This window comes from Cynocephalus volans, chromosome 1 (genome assembly GCF_027409185.1).
Source record: "Cynocephalus volans isolate mCynVol1 chromosome 1, mCynVol1.pri, whole genome shotgun sequence".
NCBI classification, from domain to species: Eukaryota; Metazoa; Chordata; class Mammalia; order Dermoptera; family Cynocephalidae; genus Cynocephalus; species Cynocephalus volans.
In genome coordinates, this window is record NC_084460.1 from 124,372,210 (window position 1) to 124,394,117 (window position 21,908).

Here is a 21,908-nt window from a genome sequence, read left to right on the forward strand (position 1 = left end):
AGAAAGATCCTGTCTGCCCACAATTATCTTGCCTACTAACATGCCACATAGTTCAATCTTTCAACAATATAGCCATTGTTTTCTGTAATCATCATTTCCAGGATGGGTTTAACACCAAACATTCCTCACTAAAAAAATTCATAGATCAATTTATGAAATTAGATGTCCATAACTTATCAGAGCAAGACCATGTGGGAAGGAAATGAAGGACCATAAGGACATTTTTAAAAGTCTGCATCTTGGGGAACTTCCTGGAGAATAATGATTTGGCTGAGAGTTGGGGGCATGGCTCTAAAGAGAGGACCTGGGCAGTCTTAAGTACTAGTATTATGGTTGGGGAAGGGAGCCACAGGCAAACATTTTTACAGTAAGAATATGAACAGAAAATGCTTTCTCTCATTCCACACTTGCAGCATCTGACCTTTGAAATTTGGCTACTATTGAGTTCTTTATGAGTACCACCTGTTTTTCCTACTTCAGAGAATCAGTTATAAATAAAATGAGTTATTAATATTTGGCAATGCAGCTTTGAGCACTGAATAAAAAGTTTTACTGTCTACTCTGCGGAGTCCTTGAAGACAGATGGACCAAGCATGTGTGCATCATTTGAAAAGGCAGCAGTTTGCAATGGAGGGCCAAAATCTCGTTCCATCCACCCCGCCCCCACACACCCTGCTTCTGCAGGCTGAGCTGTCTGGATAATCAGAAAGAGACCTGCACATGAGAGAAAAAGACAATGGCATAAGTCTGGGGTGGGTTTGAATTATGTTTAGTTATTTTTATTTAACTAATTTTTAAAAGGAGACTGATGCCAAAGAGTTGCTGGATATGCTTATAATATAAAACATTTCAAAATAAACCAAATTCTCCCAGTACAATCTATCACTGGGCACAGATTAAGCAATCTGGATGCTGCATTTACTCTCTCAGGCCATGAGTAACCGCCACTTTGCAGAATGGCCCCAATGGTGAAACAAACAGAGAGATAAGAAAATGGCCTTCCGTGCCAAATTGCTAATAAATTGCCACTTCAGTTCCCTAAATGAATTCTTAGTGGCCTGAGAGTTAACATAGATTCCGAACTTCTGTCAAACTTCTAGACTGGAGCTTAGAGGCTAGTAGAAGAATTCATAAATTATTTAGATTTTAAAAGATTGAAGAAGAAATAAAACATTAGTAACCGTGTTCATTCCTTAGGCAGAGGAGTTAGTCAATTTTTCTAGGAAGCAATGTGGGACAAAATTATCCTATATTTTGAGGGCTCACTCCAAGAATGGACTTAGAAATGCATTATATAGGATGCTGTTGGTTGCAATGTAGTGGATTAAGGCAGCTACTTGCTACAAGCTAATTTGGGAGGACAGCTGCATCTACCTGGGGTCACTAGAGACTAGAGACTGGATCTAAACCTAAATCTAATCATGACATTCTCCTATTAAAAATACTCCAATGGCTTCCCTTTAATATCAGAGTGAAATCTAAGATCTGTGGCATGGCCTACAACATTCTGCTTGATCTGGCCCTTGCCGGCTACTCCAGCTTTAGCTCGTGCTAATATGCACTCGCCACACTGGCCTCCTTTCCTTTCCTCCAATACTCCAAGCTCCTTCTTATGTTAGGTTTTTTGCATATAGTAGCCCTTTAACTGGGAAACTCGTTATCCACTTGTTTAAGTGGGTGACTCCCACATCTTTCAGGTCCAAAATTAGCCTTCCTTAGTCTTCCCTAACTCCCAGAGGAGGTACAGTCTCCTTATTACAATGTTTTTTTCCTTAATAGTACTGTCCCTTTACAGGACCCAGCAGAGGAGTTGTAATTAATTATCGCTGTGGTCAAATCAACTGCTTAGTATCTGTTTTTCCCACTAGACTACAATTTTTATGATGGCAGAGACCTTATCTGTCTTAATCATTCTGTATTCCAGAACCTAGAAAGGTGCCTGATATATGGTAGACACTAAACAAATATTAGTAAATGAATGAATCTTAGTATTGCAATTTAGGACTCTCAATTTTAACTCAGTGTAAATTCTTCCTATCCCAAATCAAAATATAACGAAGCCAGGATGGTTATAAATTAATAATGGGTAATAATTTATAATTGTGATAGAGCAGAGACATTTCTCAAATTCAGAAACAGGTTGTTTCCAAAATTTCATTTGTACGTAGATTTTTTTTTAAAGTGTGGAATATGTTTTTCAATCATACTTAGAGTCCTAGGCTAATTCAAAATGATTGATTTATCAAAAAACATGTTTGAATATGGTGCTCTCAGTACTATTTCAACTTAGTTTAGCCACAGCTTATAATATTATCTTTATAGAAAAAGACATTTAGGACTGTACATAAAGATATGAAGAATTCATTTACCGTGTGTCAGCAGCTTTCCCTTGACACTCCTCCACCCATCACAGAGATGGCTGAGGGATCAGGAAAGAAGAGCTGGGAAGAGGGGGACTGCTACAGGAGCAGTCACCAAGGCTAGAGCTGATACTTCTACATACCCATAACATTTTATTCCCTACCTTTATGCCTCATTTCTCTTGTGACCTACAATAGAAGCACAAATAGCAGAGGTATCACATGTAGAAAGAGTGATGTGTTGGGCAGGGTTGTGAGTAATATGAAGAAAAAACTCCAAAGTTGCCAGTTGTGTATAAATTGGAGGTTCATATATCAGGGAGTACTTGTCCTCATGTCTATTAGGTAAAAACCAGATAATACATACCTACTCTGTCCAGAGAATCCCTTGCTAGTGACTGCAACTCTTGTGTCTATCTGCCAGACCAGACATACAGTGCTTTTTTTCCTTGAGTGCTGTTAGCTAAAGACTAGCAATTTCTTTGCTTTCTCTCTCTTCCTTTTTAATATTTCCTATTAGTCTGCCAAGTGCTTTGGGCATTACATCCTTATCTTTCAATATAATTTCCAAGGTTAGAGTTTATCCTTCGTCATCACGTGTTTAGATTGACTTAAACCTGATGTGATGTTAGGAAAGCAGACACCTTAATGCCACCAGCAAAACTTTATAAATTGTATTTCAAATGGATCTCTTCTGTGAAATTGTTTTGGAAATAATCCTATCTACTATGTGTTGATTTTTGTATCTCACCCCTAAATTCATAATTCACAACCGTAGCTTATGTTGGGAGTCTTTTGACATTTAGCCTCTTCCTACATTTCTCTTGTCTCATTTTCCACCTTGATTGTCTTAAGTCTAGGTTAAAATAACATATGAATCCAGATAAGAGAAGAGGCTAGAGGTTGGTGGAGGAGTTTGGGGTGGAGATAACTAGAGTAAATTTCTATAGAAGAGGGCCTTAGAGGCAGCAATCTGATTGATAACAATCCCATTGATTGGGAACAAGGGGACTTCTCTTAAAGTTGTTATTGTGAAGTGAGCACATTGGTTTTTTTCCAGGCTGTGTTTACTTGAGGGTGGCTTCAGATTAGTTTGGCCCTTTTGACTGAGTTTTTTGTTTCACCACTTTTGATAGTATTGATATGGGTAAAGACAAAACTTTTTCTCTACCATAAGGAACATCAGTAGTCCAAATATGATAATAAATGACAACTGACATTGGTCTTAATCTTAGGGAGAGAAAAACGAGCAATAGTATATGATAAAATGGAGAGTGCTCCATCTAGAAGAGTCAGCCGCTACTTGGTTCAAGTGGATTATTGTCATTAGGAATGTGGGCAGTGTGTTATCAATGTTTTCCATTTTTCTAAAGAAGTCAGAAATCCAGACTTTTATGTGAGTGCTCCCAATTTTTTTTAGTGTTGGCTCGGACTAATGCTTTTTGTGACTTTACAAGACAGTATGGCATCTTTTTTTCAGGAGACATTGACATCCGTTCTATCTTGACTGACTCATTTGGTGGGAACAAGAAGTCCACATGCTAATGCAAATAAAGAAGGGGGAAGAGGTTCAGGAAGAGGGGAGGAGCGGGGGAAACATTCTGCAACGTACAAAGATAATGAGTATTGGTGCTTTATTTTTCACCAAAATATATATACTCCACCAAACTGAGTTCTTGAGATGTCAAAAACACATATGGTAGTGAGAAACTACAATTTTTAAAAGAAGTACTATAACCTTTAAAACAGGACATGAAGAAGAAATAGTGAAATATAGAACTGTGATAAGTCTAATAAGATCTGCTTTTATAAGGAATTGATGTTGGTTAATAGTAGAAATACAGAGAAATTGTACTGTATGATAAAAAAACAAAATTTAAGATACTGGTTATCTGAGATGCATTCTGGGAGGGGTGCCAAAAGGCTTGAATTATATTGTTGATATATCATTTCTTAAGGTGGGTGAATACGTGAGTGTTAATTATAAACTGTTATAAATTTTTATATATCCAAACTATTTCTTAATGAGTACATTTTATAAAAATAAATGCTAGGCCTTGGTCAGACCTGGGAATGGTTAATTTTTCTGCCAAACAATTCTATTTTCTTTTGAAGCCTAGGCCGGCAAAGGCTCTTCGACTTTTCTCCCTGCACTAAAAATCTCTCAGCCTCTAAGAGCAAATGACAGAAGTCTGTGAGCTGAAAAGCACACCACACGTTGGCAGGAACATTGAGGGGTTACCACAAATGTGCTAGCCGATGGCACAACAGTGACTCCTGCAATCGGCCCCTAGATTTCTGTTTGCTCCCTAAACCCAGCCAGGGATGTTTATAGAATGAAGATGCTCAGGAGTCTGCCATGATCTCTAGAAGGAAGTAAGTAATTAAGAGGGATTAGTAATTCCTGAATAATACCATCATCATAACAATGAACATTTACATAACATTTAACAATATATAAAAACAACTCACAGGCATTATTTTTTCTCAGCCTCACAACAACCCTGGAAGGAACAGACGGTATTATTATGTACATCGTGCAGCTGAGAAAATTGAGGATCAGAGTGATTTTTCCCAAGGTCAATGAGCTATTAAGTGTCAGAGGACTGACCTCAAAACCCGGGTTTTCTGATTCCAAACATTTGCTCTTCCTTCACCTGTTCTGGGTCAGCTCTTCAGCTAGCCTCACTTCTAATACTGAGAGATATTTAATGAGGGGTTCCAAGATTCCAACCCTCCAAATATTATGAACTAATCAAACATCTCTAATCCCCATAATATATATAGCCATATATAGCCATGACTTTATCAAAACTTTCTAGACAATTACCTATCAGTGACTTACTTTCTGTAATACCACAGCCAAGTTCACCTACCTGGAGTGTGGACCATGGCTTTGACCATGCCCCAGACTTGAGGACCAATCCTGTTCTTAATCATGGGTAATTGAAGGAAAAAAAAAAAAAAAAAAACTCACATGAGAGAATAATATCTCAGCCTGACTGCTAGTCCCATCTGATATAGTATCTATGTTTAACTGTGCTTTTGCCTGTAAGACATTTTTTAGAACTCCCACAAGCTTTTTTTTTTTTTTTGAAGTAACTGGCAACAGCATTTCTTAGCTAAATGGTTTGTACTTACTGTTCCTATCTTTATAGTTCTCCCATTATATTGGATACTCAAATGCATAAAAATCTCTTATATACCACACTATTTTGGCCAATCAGTGAGAGAAGGTACACATTGGAATCTGGTGTAAGTTTTAAATGTATCAATATGTTTTCTACTCTTCTTTACATATTAGTCCAGTTTTTGAATGTTTCTGAAAATCTGACTAGTGAAGGCTTAGAGAAATAGGAGTTTATTTGTATCATATTATAGGTTGCCTAAAGATAAATGTTTATCTCTTTGGTATTAGTTCATCTGATCAACAATGACAGGACCTGAGTTCTTTCTATTTTTCTGCTCTATGCCCAAACAGTGTTGGACTTTATCCTCATGTGTATTGCATCATGGTGGCAAAATGGCTTCTGAAGCTCTAGGTTCCATATCTGCATCCAAAGTAGGAAGATTGAGAGGGGGGCAGGAAGGAAGGAGAACAGTGCCAGCAGCAAATGTTCCTTTTTATTAGGAAAAACAAAATCCCCAGAAATTTCATCAGCCAATTTCATCTTAAGCATCGTTGGATAGAACTGAATCACAGGGATACCCTAAGCAGCAAAGAGAGTAGGAAAGGAAACATATCATAATTGGCTTATTAATCATGCTTCATCATGTGGGGCTGTACATAAACAAAGTCAGGCTTCTGCAGCAAGGAGGAAGCAAGGAATGGGTTTAGAGCAGACAACTATTGGTGTTTGCCTTAGATATCCAATCTGAACCCATGTTTTCTGTATTCCTGCAGCAAACAGATGAGGTAGAAATCTAATAATTTTTTATAAATAAAAGAAATATAGAAGCATATAAATAATGAATGCCAATTTCTCCCTGTCCTCTCCTATTCATAGCATAATTTTAGTGAAAATCAGCAGTAAAACTTTTTCTAGTTGAAGGAAATCCATGAAGTATAAAAACCTTAGGTTCTCTATTCACATACAGAGTATTCCAATATGTGTTCTCTTTTGCTTTCTCCCTTACACTTCCTCCCTCTCTCTCTCTCTCTCTCTCTCTCTCTCTCCCCCCCTCCCTCCCTCTTTTTCAATCTTTCAGTCTTTCACTCTCCTCTTCCCCCATTTCTGAAAATTCATTCCTTCTGCGATTTCTTGGATGATTTTTATAGGCCACTTTAGTCTAGCACACCCTCATTATGAGAGAAACTGGTGACCAGTTCACACACAAAAAGTCTTGGCCAAAGGTAGAGATTCAGTTTATTCAATAACTACTAATTACTTTATATTAATGCTATAGAGATAACAAATTCCTTTCTCTTGGAAACATTTTTCTCATAAGTAAATGAATATTACTCTGTTGTGGTCTTGTAACAAAGTGCTCCAACTATAATTGGACATGTCAACTGACACTTTGAGCAGGTTTGAGATGCCTGGAATTCCAAAAATTGATAAGAAAAATTAGAGCCTATTTCAGCTTTTCAAAAGCTTTTTGACACTTCAGATGACAGATGTCCATATCGTGGCTTTCTCTTCTAAGTAAAATCAAAAAGCAGACAAGTTAGAGTGGCAAAGTGTGGGGTAGACCTCACTTTGTATTACCTTTCCTGTCCCCAAATGCTGATTTGGTCTTTTAAGTTGTTCGCTTGCTTGCTTGGTTGTAAGAATTTCCCAGTTTTTCACTTTACACTCTGTCCAATAAAGGAATTAAATGTACTTTTCCAAATTTAATTCTATATATTTAACCTCTGAAAATTCAAATTTGAATTTTCTAATCTTCAGTATAAATCCCATTAATTTAACATTCAACAGATATTTCTGGGTGTTCATGCATTGTATATGGACACTGTAATAGGAACTGAAGATAAAATAGTGACTGAGATAATGATCCCTGCCCTTACTGAGCTTACAGTACGGTAGAGAAGACAGATATTTTCAGCCAAAGAAGGTTTCCCAGATGAATTTAAAATAAGCTAAGGCTTTGTATTGCTTAAGGAAAGTAGTACCAGCTGCTGAAAAAAACCAGCCCCATTTTCTGCACAGCTCAACACACTAATGATTTATTTCATGCTCATGTATTCAAGTCTCTGTCCTCCTTAAAGTCCTCTGCATCCTTTCCAGTTAGATGATAGATGGATGGACAAAGTAAGGGTTGATTTGCTTGTGCTAGGTTTTTTGTGGACCAGACTTGAAAGTGGCACATCACTTCTCCTCACATTTTATTTAATCACATGGTCACATCTAACTGCAAGGCAGGCTAGGAAATGTAGTCTAGCCATGAGCCGAGGATGAAGAGAGACAGATGGATACTGGTGAGCACAAGTAGTGCCTGCCCAAACCTGAAGGGTGAGTAGAAATTAACCATAAAATTTGAAGGAGAAGAAAAGTAAGAAAGAGGTGATGAAGAAAGTTATAGTCAGAGAGAACACTAAGCGGAGGTGAGAGAGCATGGCATTTGGGAGCTGGAAGTTGTTCAATAGGGCTGGATTATGGAATTTAAATTGGTGAGGCAGATGACAAGCAGATCGTGAACATCTCTGTAGACCATTTTAAGGAATGTTGGCTATATACCAAGAAAAGTGGGGTGCCATTAAAGGTTTTAACCAGGAAATGAAATGATCAGGTAAGATATTTAGAAAAACAATAATCACTGTAGTATGTAAAAGAAATTGGAAGAAATTAGAGAGAGCAAGACTGGAAGCCAATTAAGAAGTTGTTTCAATAATCCAGGTAATGCGCCTTGAACTAGGGTAATATAACAGCAAGGCCTGGGAAAAAAGTATCGATTAGGGAGATATTTAGGAGGCAGAATTGAAATAATATGGTGTTTGATTAGATATCAATTGCATGTAGCATCAATCTGCAACGTTTTAGAGGTTTTTCTCTATTTTAGCTAGGTATACTTACTTGTTCTTCTAAGTAAGCTAGAGCAAACACTCTTAGTTCATATAACTACCCATTTTTCAATCTCTGGAATGAGGTTAGGGTGTTCCCAACCCAAAGAGCAAGATACCACACCAATATATTCCATTTGGAATTGTAAATGCAGTTTAGGACTTGAACTTATTGTCCAAGGCCATTTGCCAGAAATCATTACATAAGTCAATAACTGAGATGAATTAGGACAAGTTCGCAATTGACTCTGGGCATCTGATATTTCATTTTTCCCACTTTACAGACTCCTAAAATATACAGAATTGTCCAAATTAAAACAAGTTTCTCTGCCCCATCCAGAATCCAGTTTTATATTGATTTAGAGTGTTTAATTTTGTCACTGGCTGAAGAAGTCAGGAACATCTTTGTCAGACAAGAAGCAAGAGGTGCCAATAGCCTTGCTGTGCAAAGACCTTGCCATCATATTTCTGGACATATTTGTTTGGCAGAATCCCAGACTATGTCCTTGGACCTACTACCTGAAGACATTCTGGTTTTGTAATATCAAATCATAAGGATACTGCTTGCCAAGACTCACGCTGTTGTCCACCTGGACAGGCCTGACCACTTTAGGAATTGAGAATAGTGGACAAAAAACACTGTGGAAATTAGGCCATGCCCACAAGCTCATCGTTGGAAGTAACTGCCTGCTGGATTCTGAAACTCCATGGAGTGTCCCCTACTCTGCTTCTGATCAGTGATCCTGAGTGACATCATGTTGTTCCTTGCTCTATTTCTTCATTTCCTCTCTCTCTTAGACATAGCCAGAACTGTCTTACTTTCTCATAAATCCCATTTGCTCCCTTGTGCACCACATGTATTCTGGTGCCACACTCTGACCTTCAACCTGTCTGAACCTGGTATCTGGCACCCCCCAGGAGGAACGTATATTTTTCTTCCAGGTGCTGCACTTCCATCCCATCCTGGAGCTCCCTCCACCCTCTGGAGAGTCTCTACCTTACAACTGCTGTTGTGACTTCCCTTCCAACCACCGCTTTTGCTCTCTGCAACTAGAATTACCCATTGGACCCCATCTGTGCCTCCAGCTGTGATTTCAAATTTTTAAACTTGAAATTTGCAGCAGCAGGAATTTACTAATGACAGCTATCCTGTTTCTTAATAAGAGTCTTTTACTTATGTTCTTTGGTTCTTAGAATTAGAAATACATTTTAAGTCTTAAAATATATTTCAAGGTGATTTTATCCTAGTCATTTAGTTGACAAATATCTGACAAAACTGCAGTATTTGATCTAGATGCAATGATTGCTAAATACCATGCTTTTAAAGTATTATGAAGTTTGCAGCTCCGCAGTTAAACTCAGAAGATACTATCTTAGGTGGTTGTCCTGGTTTTTCTGAGTCCAGTAGGATTCTTCACAACTATTGCTATTCCTTGAAGAATTTTCTTTAATTCTCAAAAGAAATTTCCGTTTCACTCTACCAAGTTTTACTATAATTTTTTTTTTTAGTGTTACTTTTTCATTCTTTGCATTGTTTTTTTACCCTTGGCTCTTTTTTTAAATAGGAAAAACTTTTTTAAATAATGTTTTAATAAGCTACTCTTTGTTATGAGTAATTTTCAGATTTTTGTAACTTCCATTTATCTAAAAGTCTTTTTTTGGCTTTCAACTTCATGATGATATGATGAAGCAGATTTAGGCCATAGGATATAAAGTCCTTTGAAGGCAAAATGATATATGCATATGATCTCCCAAACTGCTTTCAAGTTACTTGCATTATTATTCAACACAGCAAATATCTTTCCATTCTCTGTCTACTGAAAGACAGCACATATTTCACAATTAACTCAGTCTACTGAGTTCTGTCCTCTCTGTTTCAGGGTGTCTCCCCCACCTCAAAAAAAATTATTGACAGTTTTATGTTTCTTTATTAATAAGTACTATAAGACACAATGCCTCACTAATTCTTTCTTTCAAGATCCTACTACATGTTTATATTCTGAATCTAAAATGAGCCTTGCTTAAAAATAATGTGTGATGGAAAAATGAAATGGTGGGCTTAAGAATTCAAAATGCCTTAATAGCTACCACTTACTGCATACCTAACATGGACAAGGCATTGAGCTAGGTGCATTTACAGATATTATCATTAATCCTCACAGTAAGTATGAGGGTCTTCAAAAAATTCATGGAAAGATTTATATTATCTTTTAATTCCATTTTTCCATGAATTTTTCAAGGTACCCTTATGTGTTTTACTATCTCCATTTTGTAGATAACAGAAAGGTAACTAAAGCTTAGAAAAGTGATTTATCTAAGGTCACACAACTAGAAAGTGGCAGAACCAGAATTTGCAAACTCTATTACACTGTGCTGCATCTAATGCATGTTCATTCTAAGGTTTGAAGTAGTGGCAGAATGAAATAATTGAATAAATCCTAGGACTAGGGGAACAGGAAGAATCTTTAGGGTAGGCCAAAGGCGGCGGTCTAAACATGACTGCATGTCCAGAAATTTTTGATTCTAAGGTGTATTAGTTTTCTATTGCTGCCATAACAAAATACCATAAACTTAGAGGCTTGAAACAATTTAAATTTATTATATCGTATAATATAGAGCTAGGCACAACTAGATATGAATATCAGGGGAGGTATAGACCTAGGAGATAGTGTTCTAAAAAGAGGCAGGAAGATCATGAGTTCAGTCAAGTGAGGCTCAAATCAAACCCAAGACGTCTATCAAAGAATTGGTAAGCAATCAAAGGTAAGCCATGTACATGCCACTGGCAGAATCAGGCAGGACAGCATTTGGAAATTAAAACAAGAGTTAGTAAGTTGCTATGGGTTGAGTTGTGTCCCCTCAAAATTGACATGTTGAAATTCTAACCTCTAGTATCACAGATGTGACTTTATTTAGAAATAGTGTCCCTGCAGATGTAAGTAGTTAAGATAAGGTCATAATGGAGTAGGGTGGACCCCTAATCCAATATGATTGGTATCCTTATAAAAAGAATGCCATGTGTAAAGACAGGGACACAGGGAGAAAACCTTGTGAGCATGATGGTGGATATGAGGGTGATGCCTCTACAAATCAAAGAATGCCAAAGATTGCCGGCAAACCACCAGAAGAGGAGGAACAGATTCTCTCTCACAGCCCTCTGAAGAAGCCAACCTTCGTGACACGTTGATCTCAGACTTCTAGCCTCTAGAACTGTGAGAAAATAAATTTCCGTTGTTCAACCTATCCAATTTGTGGTACTTTGTTATAGCAGCTCTGGCAAACTAATACATAAGCTTCAGAGAAGAATGTGAGATCTGGTGAAATTGGCAGGAAGCTGACTCAATGATATAATTGGGCACCAGGGTTAGAGAGAGGCCAGCAACAAATCTGACTTGATCTCAGACCAACAAATTGAGTATGACTTATTCTAAGACCCTGGCAAGAAGCAGGTTCTGAATTTGAGAAGGAGGAACTACTTGGGTCAGGGGAACCCATGGACAGAAAGCCAGTCACGTACACTGTTGGTGAGTCACACAGCCCTGTGACAAATACATTCTTCTTACAAGTGCCTGGTCAATTTATTTATTTATTCTCTGTGGTTACCTTGCCTACAAATGAAGGCTGTTGAAAGGTTTTTGTGTATTTGAATTTTTAATATTTGGTTATTCAAGGAAGTTAATTGGCTACCTCTCTCTGTTCACTTTGCAGAAGCAGCAACAGGAGAACATCTGGTGAGAGAAGAGTGGGGAAAGCAATTTGTCTTTATTTTGCATGGTTTTTCTTTTCTTATATCCATGAAGTATTTCTGTAAAAAACAAATTCTAATACACTTCTTACATATAAATATAAGCTTGGTCATCCTGGTAGCACTGGAATTGGACGCTTTGTTGGATAGCGTATGTGAATACTTTATTCCTCATTAGCATTACCTTACCTTCTTAGAATTATACATGCAAGAAATTGATTTCACCATTCTGCTGTAGGGGAAACAAAGAAAAATATGGATAATTGGCTAGTTTGCATATAAATGCCAACCTGCAGCACATAGCAATGTACAGATGGGTCCCCACAGGGTTAAATGTAAACAAATTTTTAGTCCTGCAAGCTTCACTTCACTGCCAAGGTCAAGCAGATGATGATGTAATAACACCAGATAAGTAAAACTTCAGTGACAACTTATATAGGCTAGGAAAAGATGCTAATGTTGTTGAAATATAGTCTAATATTCTCATTCATATATATTTGAATTCTTGCCTGTCAGTGATATCTTTCAATTCCTTTGCGAATCAGAAAAAGCCATATTCTAGTTACCATGCCATTATCTTTAATTCATTTATTTTTCTCTCTGTTTATGGTGTTTGAAGAATTAGGGCAATATGCTTCTTGATTCTGCTCTTAAGGAGGCAAATGTTTGTTGCAACCACTATTTACCCCCAGGCTTCAAGGCCTAATCAGCAGTATAAGAAAACTTCCCAACTCTCAAATTAGAAGTTTGTAAGCGAATAAGTCCCTTAATTCTTTTTTTTCCTCAGCTTGGAAAAGTGGAAGGGCATCCTGAAGTATATTTTGAAATTATACTGTGTTGCTTGTCAACTCACACTATGTAGTTTTCCGTAAAAAATATGCCTTTGAATTTGGGAAGTACAAAGACCAGACAGCAATAGAAAAAAACTTCATTCGAAACATTTAAATAATATTTTAAACAGTTTTATTTTCAATATATATATTTTTAATTCTGTGTTTAGAAAATAATTTCTTAATTTTTCCTTCCCATTACTGCTTTATCCTGACTCATTTCTCCTACAAATCATGTGACCTTTCTTGTCAATCTTCTTCTCAGACATAACTGTCTTTCTCTCAAAGGGGAAATAAAAACAAAAATAAAAAATTACAGTTTTCCAACATTTCATACAGGGAAGGGAGAAGATCTCGAGGTAGGAGGAGCCATCTGACCACACCGCCCCAGCTCTGTCTCCTTGAGGTTTACCTTTCCATTACCATCATTCTGAATATTCCGGGATCTATAGATAAAGCTCCAACCCACACAGAAACAAAATATCTTTCTCTGGTTCCCTCTGGTTTGGCTTAGGCAGGATGGAACTTTCAACACAACTCTGCTAACTAGGTAGGGAAGAGGGAAAAGGGAAATAAACAGAATGCACAAGCATAAGAACAATATACTCTACAAAACACGAGTTTCTGACACTCCTGTGGCAAGCTTGCTCTCTGTCCTGTTCTATCTGCACCTGCTGACTGAAGACTTGTACTTAACCTCAGAGCCCTTTCTTAAAAATCCCCAGCATGTGTTCCTTTAAATTATCTATAGCTAGACTAAGCAAGACTAGACAACTTCTGCTTTCAACCTGTCGTTATTCCAATTTCTAGTCTGAAAAACTTTCCTCTTCCCAGGTAATTGATTTCTGTAATAATCTCACATTTGAAATGAGACCTTACTTAATTCCTTATATACCAAGGTATAGCTAAATGTATAACCATAGTTTATGAGACACTGTAAATCTAAAATTTAAAACAAATTACCTTCAACAACAGACTTGTTCCTTTATACTACTCTTTGTTACCACCTGAGGTAATAAAAAGAATGCCAAATTTGGAGTTAGGAGACCCAGGTTTGAATCCCAAATCCTTCATTTACTAGTTGTTTCACTCGAAGCAAGGTATATAACTTCACTGAGCTTCAGTGTTCTCATCTGGAAAATAGGGACAATAACATCATCCCTACTTGCCTCACCACAATATTCTACAGAAAAATAATGTATCAAAACAGTTTTATAATTATGATTTTTTTTTTAAGTGGCTGGCCGGTACAGGGATCCAAACCTGTGACCTTGATGTTATAAGGCTGCGCTGTTACCAACCAAACTAACCAGCCAACCTATTGCAATTGCAAAATTTTAAACTAGTATAAGCTATTAGCATTACTGCTGTCTGTGAGCCACCTTAAATAAAGCACTTTTACAGAAAGACAAAAGTTAAACAAATAAATACATAAACATTTAACCTAAATAAAGTCCAGTTTTAGCATGGCATCACTCTGAAAGAAACAACAGTTCAACAACCAAAATAATAATGATAGCAATAATAAAAAGCCATTTAAATCTTCACAGAAGCCTCTCAAAAATAACAAATGGGAATTTTAGCCTGACAAACACAAAGCAAAAGTTCTTAAAATTTTCTTTCTCCATCTCTCTCTATACCTTTCACCTCCCTAAGTTCTATCTCTAATCCACCCTCAAAACTCAGATAAATCTCTTCCCCAAACCAGCCCACTCGTTCCACCTTTTGGGCCTATTATTTTATCCTTCCAATAACCCTCTTTTCTTACCCCTTTACAGCAAGCCCTCCTATCAGGGTCCCTTTCAATTCCCTCCTTCACCTCTCATACTGATTCTGTACAAAAAAGACCCCTAAACTCAGCTAGCAGACACATAATTCTCCTTATGAATCAAGAGAAAAGAAGTTCTGGATACTTGTGAGCTATTTTTTGATGTTACAGTAAGTATGCTTATTGCTATAATGTCTTGTCAAATCGAGGGTGAAACTTATTTTTGGAGTTTCCACCACAGCAGTGTTTATGGGTGAGGAGTATTAGGGCTCTACGTCAGCCCACTGGAACCATTCATTCCATCCACCTTTGTTACTTTGACCAATTGTTCCTTTAGTTCTTCAGAGCTTTTGGGTAACTACTACCTTGTTTAGCTCATTTGTTTGCATTATATTTGTCAACTCTGTCTAGAAGTGAGATCACAAATGCATGGCACACTTGCTGCCACCCCTCCCTCCCATGTTCATGGTAGACACTACTAATGGATTACTGGATTTTTTCCTCTCCTGAGCCCAGATTGGAATCCTCAACATGGTACTGTAGACTAGTTGTCCTCAAAGTTTGCTGTGCATCGGAATCACCTGGAGGATGTACTAGGTCTAGAATAAGGAGCAAGAATTTGCATTTCTAACAAGTTCCCAAGTGATGCTGATGTTTTTTGGTTGGTGGTCTGCACTCTGAGAAGCATTGTTCCAGTCAACTGCTATGATAACTGAACACAGTTGGCTCATAATGTGGAATCTATTTGTTATCCCATGTAAGAACGTATATCTCCATGGGTCTTAAGAAAACAGGCAATATCCATCCAGCGCATATGAGAATTCTCAACACGTTGTACTTTGGGTGTCCTATAAAAGCCCCCCTCCCACTGTCACAAAAACTTCTGGTTTCTCCTTCCAAAATACTTCCACTCTATCACAAAACCTTTGTGTTGAACTTAATTCCAGCTTTTGGACTATGCCTTTGCATTTAGTGCTATGCACTATCAAGTTAATTTCCAATCCCACCTTTGACCAGAGGAAAGAAGTGAAGGGTTCCTAGATACCTTAGAAGATAATTTGGACAGGAATTATGAGGCTTCCTGAAAGGGGGGAGAAAATGGTTTAACCGGACTCAGATTGACTAAGAAAAGTTTTGCTGGACTTTGCTTGCTTCTGTGCTATCATGCCTTCAATGTGGGAAAACAAACTAAATAGTTAAAACTTAGAAAACCAAATGTGTCACTCCTGAGAGGAGGAAGGAAATGAGGAGGAACACTCAAAGTGAAGAGAGAATACTAAAGAAGCATCTAATGTCTTGTCTCCAGTAAGCTGCAAATAGTTAGTGGAGGGCTTTTAACACTGCTCTCAAGCAATGATGTGCCTTGAGGTATATCCACCCACAGAGACACATATACACAAAGACTGATTTTTTAAAAAAGAAAAGCAATAACCAGCACACTGTTACACACACAAGGGAACTAATACCTACTGAGTGCCCACTTTGTGCCAGACTATTAAGCAGACACAATTTCAGTGTGGAGGCCAGCCAGAGATAAATGACAACTCACTTATTACACTGATGCAAGCATCTATTGAATACAATTAAATAATCACCCAGTGCTTATCATTTCGCATTCTTGGGGAGCGAAATCTTACATACAACATAATGCAGAGATGAGTAAACAACATTCAACAAATATTGAGTACTGAATTGGGAAACACCTGTGTACGAGACAAGAAAATCCTACCCTTATGGAGCTTATATTCTAGCTGAAGGAAACAGACAATAAGCAAGAACTGTAATAAATAAACAAATTGAGCACATCCAAGCCAGCAATGGAGCCAGTCCGACACCCGGGATCCTGAAATGGGGGCCATGAGCCAGCAACCAGATCTTAGAATGTGCTTATTAAACATGTGTATTTCTTTGGGGAGTGTGACTTATCTGGTCATGTCGTTCACTGAATTTCTTCTTAGATTTTTCTAATTCATTTTTAAGAGTTCTTTTTGCAATAAGGTTATTAATCTTTGTGTGTTTAAAAAAATGTAGAGAGTAAAATAATGATTAGCAGAGGCTGGGAGGGGTAAGGGTAGGGGGGAAGAATAAGGGTGAACTAATGGGGACAAAACTATACTATCTACCTTAAGTGAATCATTGTGCAGGATATGCATGTATTGAAACAATACACTGTACCCCACAAAAATAAATATAAATAAAATTGAATTAAAAAATAATAATAAAGTGATATGTTAGAAGGTAATGGGTGCAATGGAGCAAAGAAAACAAACAAAGCAGGGAATGGGAGTCCAGGAGCTCTGGGGATTGGGAGTGAGTTGCAGTTTCAAGTAGGTCAAGGACTGGTCTCATTGAGAGTGTGACACTTGAGCCAAGATTTGAAGGAGGATCTTCAGCACTGGTAACTTCCTTGAGTAACTTCTACCTTCTCTCCCTTTTATATGGCCGGCTGAATTTACTGTTGTCACCAGTAATCTCTGCTGCCCCAGAATGCATATTGGGTCACCATGGATCTTTCGACAGGAAGGCTAATTTAAACACTTGCAAGCTCCAGGTAGAACCAGGTCTGGTCTTTGTCTAAGTGAAGCACTTACTGCATCCCCACCCAGACCTTTAGATTTTCATACCACTGTTTCTTCAAACTGTCGACTTTAGCTAGTTTGGCATATACTTCTGCATATTATTATTAAAACAATAACAGCAAAAATTAAAGTCTATTGGGCATGAAGCTAAGTGAGTACTATCAAGCTCAACATTAAGCACTCTGTATACATTATCTTGTTTAATTCTCACAACAATTCTATGAAGTAGGGAACATTATTACTGCCATCTTACAGATGAGAAAACTGAGGCTTAGGGAGATTAAATAACTTACTCAAGCTGGTAAATGCCAGAGTCAGGACACAAGCCTGTATAATTCCAGAGTCCTTTTAGTTACTAAATTTAGTGTTGGATTAAATGTATTCCTTAATAGAAACTTTAAAATGTATAGTAAAAATTATGTAATTCAGTGATTTTTCTAAGACACAACTTTAGCTATCTTGGGTAATTCACATGCATAAAGAATGTGACATTTGTCCTCACAATGCTTCTGAGTGGTCCAGTCCCATCATTTTCCAGATTTTATTTAGCAGTAAAATCCTTTACTAAACAAATATTTACAATAAAAGACGGAATCAGTCACAGTCCTAACAAGCAGATTCAAACACAGATGGAAAACTCAAAAAGGGTGAGTGAAAGGTTTTAACGAAGGAACTATTCAGAAAGGTCTGCATGGAGTAAAGGGAAACCAGTGAGAGAAGATAAAGTATCTCAGGGCTAGAAATGCATTGCCACCCATAGGCCTGAAGGGTCAAGAGAGGGGGCAGAGTGTTTACCAGACATGGCAAGAACTGTAGCTACAGGAGAGGGCCACCAAGTAGGAGATACGGACTTTGGTAGAGATATAGCCATTGCTAAATCACAGCCAAGGAGGGAAGGATTCAGGACAATAAATACTCCTGCTTCTTTCTCCTTCTGCCCTTCAATCCCTGCCACTTCTCCCACAGGCTGAACCCAGTGGACATCTAGAGGGCAAGGCAGTCCAATTGACGTAGTCCGTAGAAGTCAGACTCCTGGAGACAAAGAACAAGATGCAGGAGGGTGGAGAATGGATTTAAACAGGCAAACAGAGAATATCCAGCAGAAAACTAAATATGAAAACTCATAAAGCAGAATTTCTCTTGTTAAATTGGGGTAGGGAGCTCAGAGCCTGCCAGCTTGCCTCTTTCTACACTCACCTTCACCACAGCGATCTCTAGGGCACCTTTGTTGAACTCTAATGCTCTGGTCTAGTGCTCATGTTAAAAATATCTCAGTCACGATCAACGACAGGTCTGTGTGCTTTAAAAGCCACCATTTTGCAAAAATACAATATGCGTGTACTGAAAATAACCTGGACTTACAGGACAACATGAGATGTACCAGACCTGTCCCTGAAGGTTCAGGGTTCCAAGCTCTTCGGAGAATCATCTGATTGAACACGAGATCACACTGAGGGGCCCCTCGTGTGGGAAGCTGAGGGCTAAATGAAATGTTATGAGATGTATAGGCCTCTCCCCCCACCCCCGACAGGCTTTGGGCTTGCAGGTTAGGGGGCTTCCTTTGAGTAGCCTCGTCTGTTATTAAGTGGAACCTTTCCAAGGAGATTCCAATTAAGATTAATGTGTCCATCAGATTAAAGAGAGGAATTTATATCCAAAGACATTGAAATATGTAGTTATTCACAAGAACAAATAAGGATATGGATGGGAAGGGAAAGGAGGATAAAGATACAGGGTAGCAGGGAAGAGTGTTAGGTAGGCAAGAGAACTTACTAATCAGAAAAGTGACCACAGATTGCCCATCACTAACAAAGTGCAAAGTCTGATGCTGTTACTGGCAGCTGAGAAGCAATACCCTCCAAATGTGCTCTGAAGTCTGAATCACAGCCTGGCCTCCGCAGGGGCTGCTGCATGTCCGTCAGTCATTGGGCAGAGCTGCTGAGCACACCCTCTGCTGCTATGCAGAGAAGTCTGACTAGGGAGGCCAAAACTAGGATGGGGATGATGGGCGGGGATGGAGAGGCGCCAGCACACAGGAGCCAGACAGCCAGATATTCTGTCACTGGAGCTGCTACTTAAATCTCCTGGTTCACTGGAGATAGGGTTTTGGGGGGGTGGAGGAGGGGGATGTTGTTTTTAATCTCAGTAGCTACAGTGGCCTTCACAGGGAACAAAAATAAGCTGAACGGAGGAGAAAGGCACAGCTGTTCTTTGCTTTCTGACGAGTTCTCCAAATCTCTTATTTTATTACATGTCGGTGCAGCTGCCCGGCCAGAGGAGCATGAGTTACCTCTGTGCCAGACGCAGGAAGAGAATGAGGTGGCATGAGATGCAGCCTATACCTACCCTATTTCCCCTCCATGTTAGTAGGCTTGGCCCTGCCCCCCTCACCACATGCCTCTGCTATAGGTTGGCAAGCTTTATATTAATAACATAAAACCTTTGTTGCACATGAGATAGGATGCAAATCATTTTACACTTTATCACATTTATTCTCAAAGTAACATTAGGGGGTAGGCACTATTATTACCATGTGTCTATTCAGATGGAGAAATTAGGATCTGGAGAGGTCAAGAAATTCAGTAAACAATCAGTGGGCTGGAGTTTGAGTCCAAGTAGCCTGACTTCAGTACCTTGCACTTAAGTAGCAGACCATTGTCTTATCCATACATGGTTAGCACCTCACCTTGTTGCTTTGCTTCCACTGTCCTCTGAGTCAGCCTGGCCTCAGCGTTTCTGACCCTGGACTTAATCCACTTAATCTTGGATTTTCAGTTATTTTCTCTGTCACAGATGTTGAAAAGAGAAGGCCAGATCCCCTCTGCCTGGGTCTCTTTTCTCCTAATAGAAGCCAGTCAGAGGGCCATCCTGCAGCACAGTGGCTTCTGGACAGTGAGGGGACAGCACCCAGGTGTCTCCCTCAGAGGTCCATACCTCCTCAACTTAGAATCTCATGTTCAGATCTAATATTGAATACAGATCCCTGCCTAGAAATGTAGTTCCACTGAATTTAGAAAGCCTCCCCAAATTTTGCATATCCTCTAATAAGGAAGAGGAAGCTGGGCCATTAGCCTGAATCTATGGCAATGCCCAGAAAAAGCAACATTTATGTGGCAAAACTGAGTCAGAGAAAAGAGGAAGATGAATCATACTTCAAAATCACCTCACCAAGTATTTTCAGAGTATTAAGAATGATTTAAATTCTCATATATAGGAATTCAATTGCAATTCAGAAAGCTACTAACATTTTCCTTATTTAAAATAATACATGGGTGTAGACAAAGCCTTTCAACAGGTTATTCAAAACACAATGGAAAATTTAGGCATCTATTTAGAGTTTCTTAAAAAATTAGACAAATGTTCATGTTTTATGTTTATGTTTTATTATTATAGGGGTAGATTTTAAATTGTTGCTATGTATATCATGGAACTTCATGCTTCAATTCCATATCTTTTGCCTTCTTTCTTTTCCTTAGTAAGACTCTATTTATTTTTCTGGTATATTTGGCATATGCATATATTTATACATTTGTACTTATTCATATTTAGATGAAAATATTATTGTAAGAAGATTCAAAATAAAGTTTACATGAATCATGGAAGTAGCTACCTCACCACTTTTATTTTCTTTTTTCTACTCTGCCCCCTCTTTGTGGTACCCACTTTGTCCTCTGCTCTAAAGAATAAAAGGATATTTGAAATTGCGTATATTTTTGAGTATATCAGTGGTTATTTATGATTTTAGTCTCTAAAGCTTAATCTCAGCCTTGTAATTCATTTTATCCTTTGTATTAGGGCACATTTTGTTGCAGGGAAGAGAAAAATACTTAAAATGGCTCAAATAAAAAGGGCTACGAGGGCATACCCACTACGAGAAATTACTTTTTTATCCTGTATCCCCCACCCAATTATCCGCCAACCTCCCTCCAGTATAAATCTGGCCCTCACATCACGGGCACGAGAGGTGACAATTAGTTTTGTATCTCACGAATATTCATAATAAATAAATAAAATTTTTTTAAAAAGGGCTATGAGTTTAATTATAAGGATAGAGATCTACAAATCAAGAACCCTCAGAAGAACCAACCAAATCAAAGATACCCCAGTAATAGTCCTTCTCAGTTTCCACTATAAACATTATTCAGTTACTGATGCCCTCAATTTCTAGGTTTCCTGGTTCAAATGAGAGAAAAAAAGACAGAGAAAGAGACAGAGAGAAGAGAGTCTGACTGGTCAGCCCAGCCTGTACATTGGTTCTCTTTGAGACAGATGAGCAGCCCTGTGTTCTCTGTAACCAAGCAAGATGGAACATGGTTACCTGCTACCAATAGAGCCACTAGGGCTATATTGCAGATTCTCTCTATAGATTATGTGTTTAAGTGTGCCTGAGTGTATGTCTGGGATTGAATGGAGAGAAAGTAAGTAATCAACATCAGTTTTTAAATATTCATTCAGGGAAATCTAAAATGGATAAAAAAATTATCTTTACTCAAGGTTTTTGAAAGCTTCATATTGTTTGTCCAAACCCTAGATTTCTATGGGACATTTCTAGGATAGCCTTCTTTTAAAGTTTAGTCAAAGACTGTGTTAAAATGTCTGTTCCCTGGCCCATAAACTGCACCAAG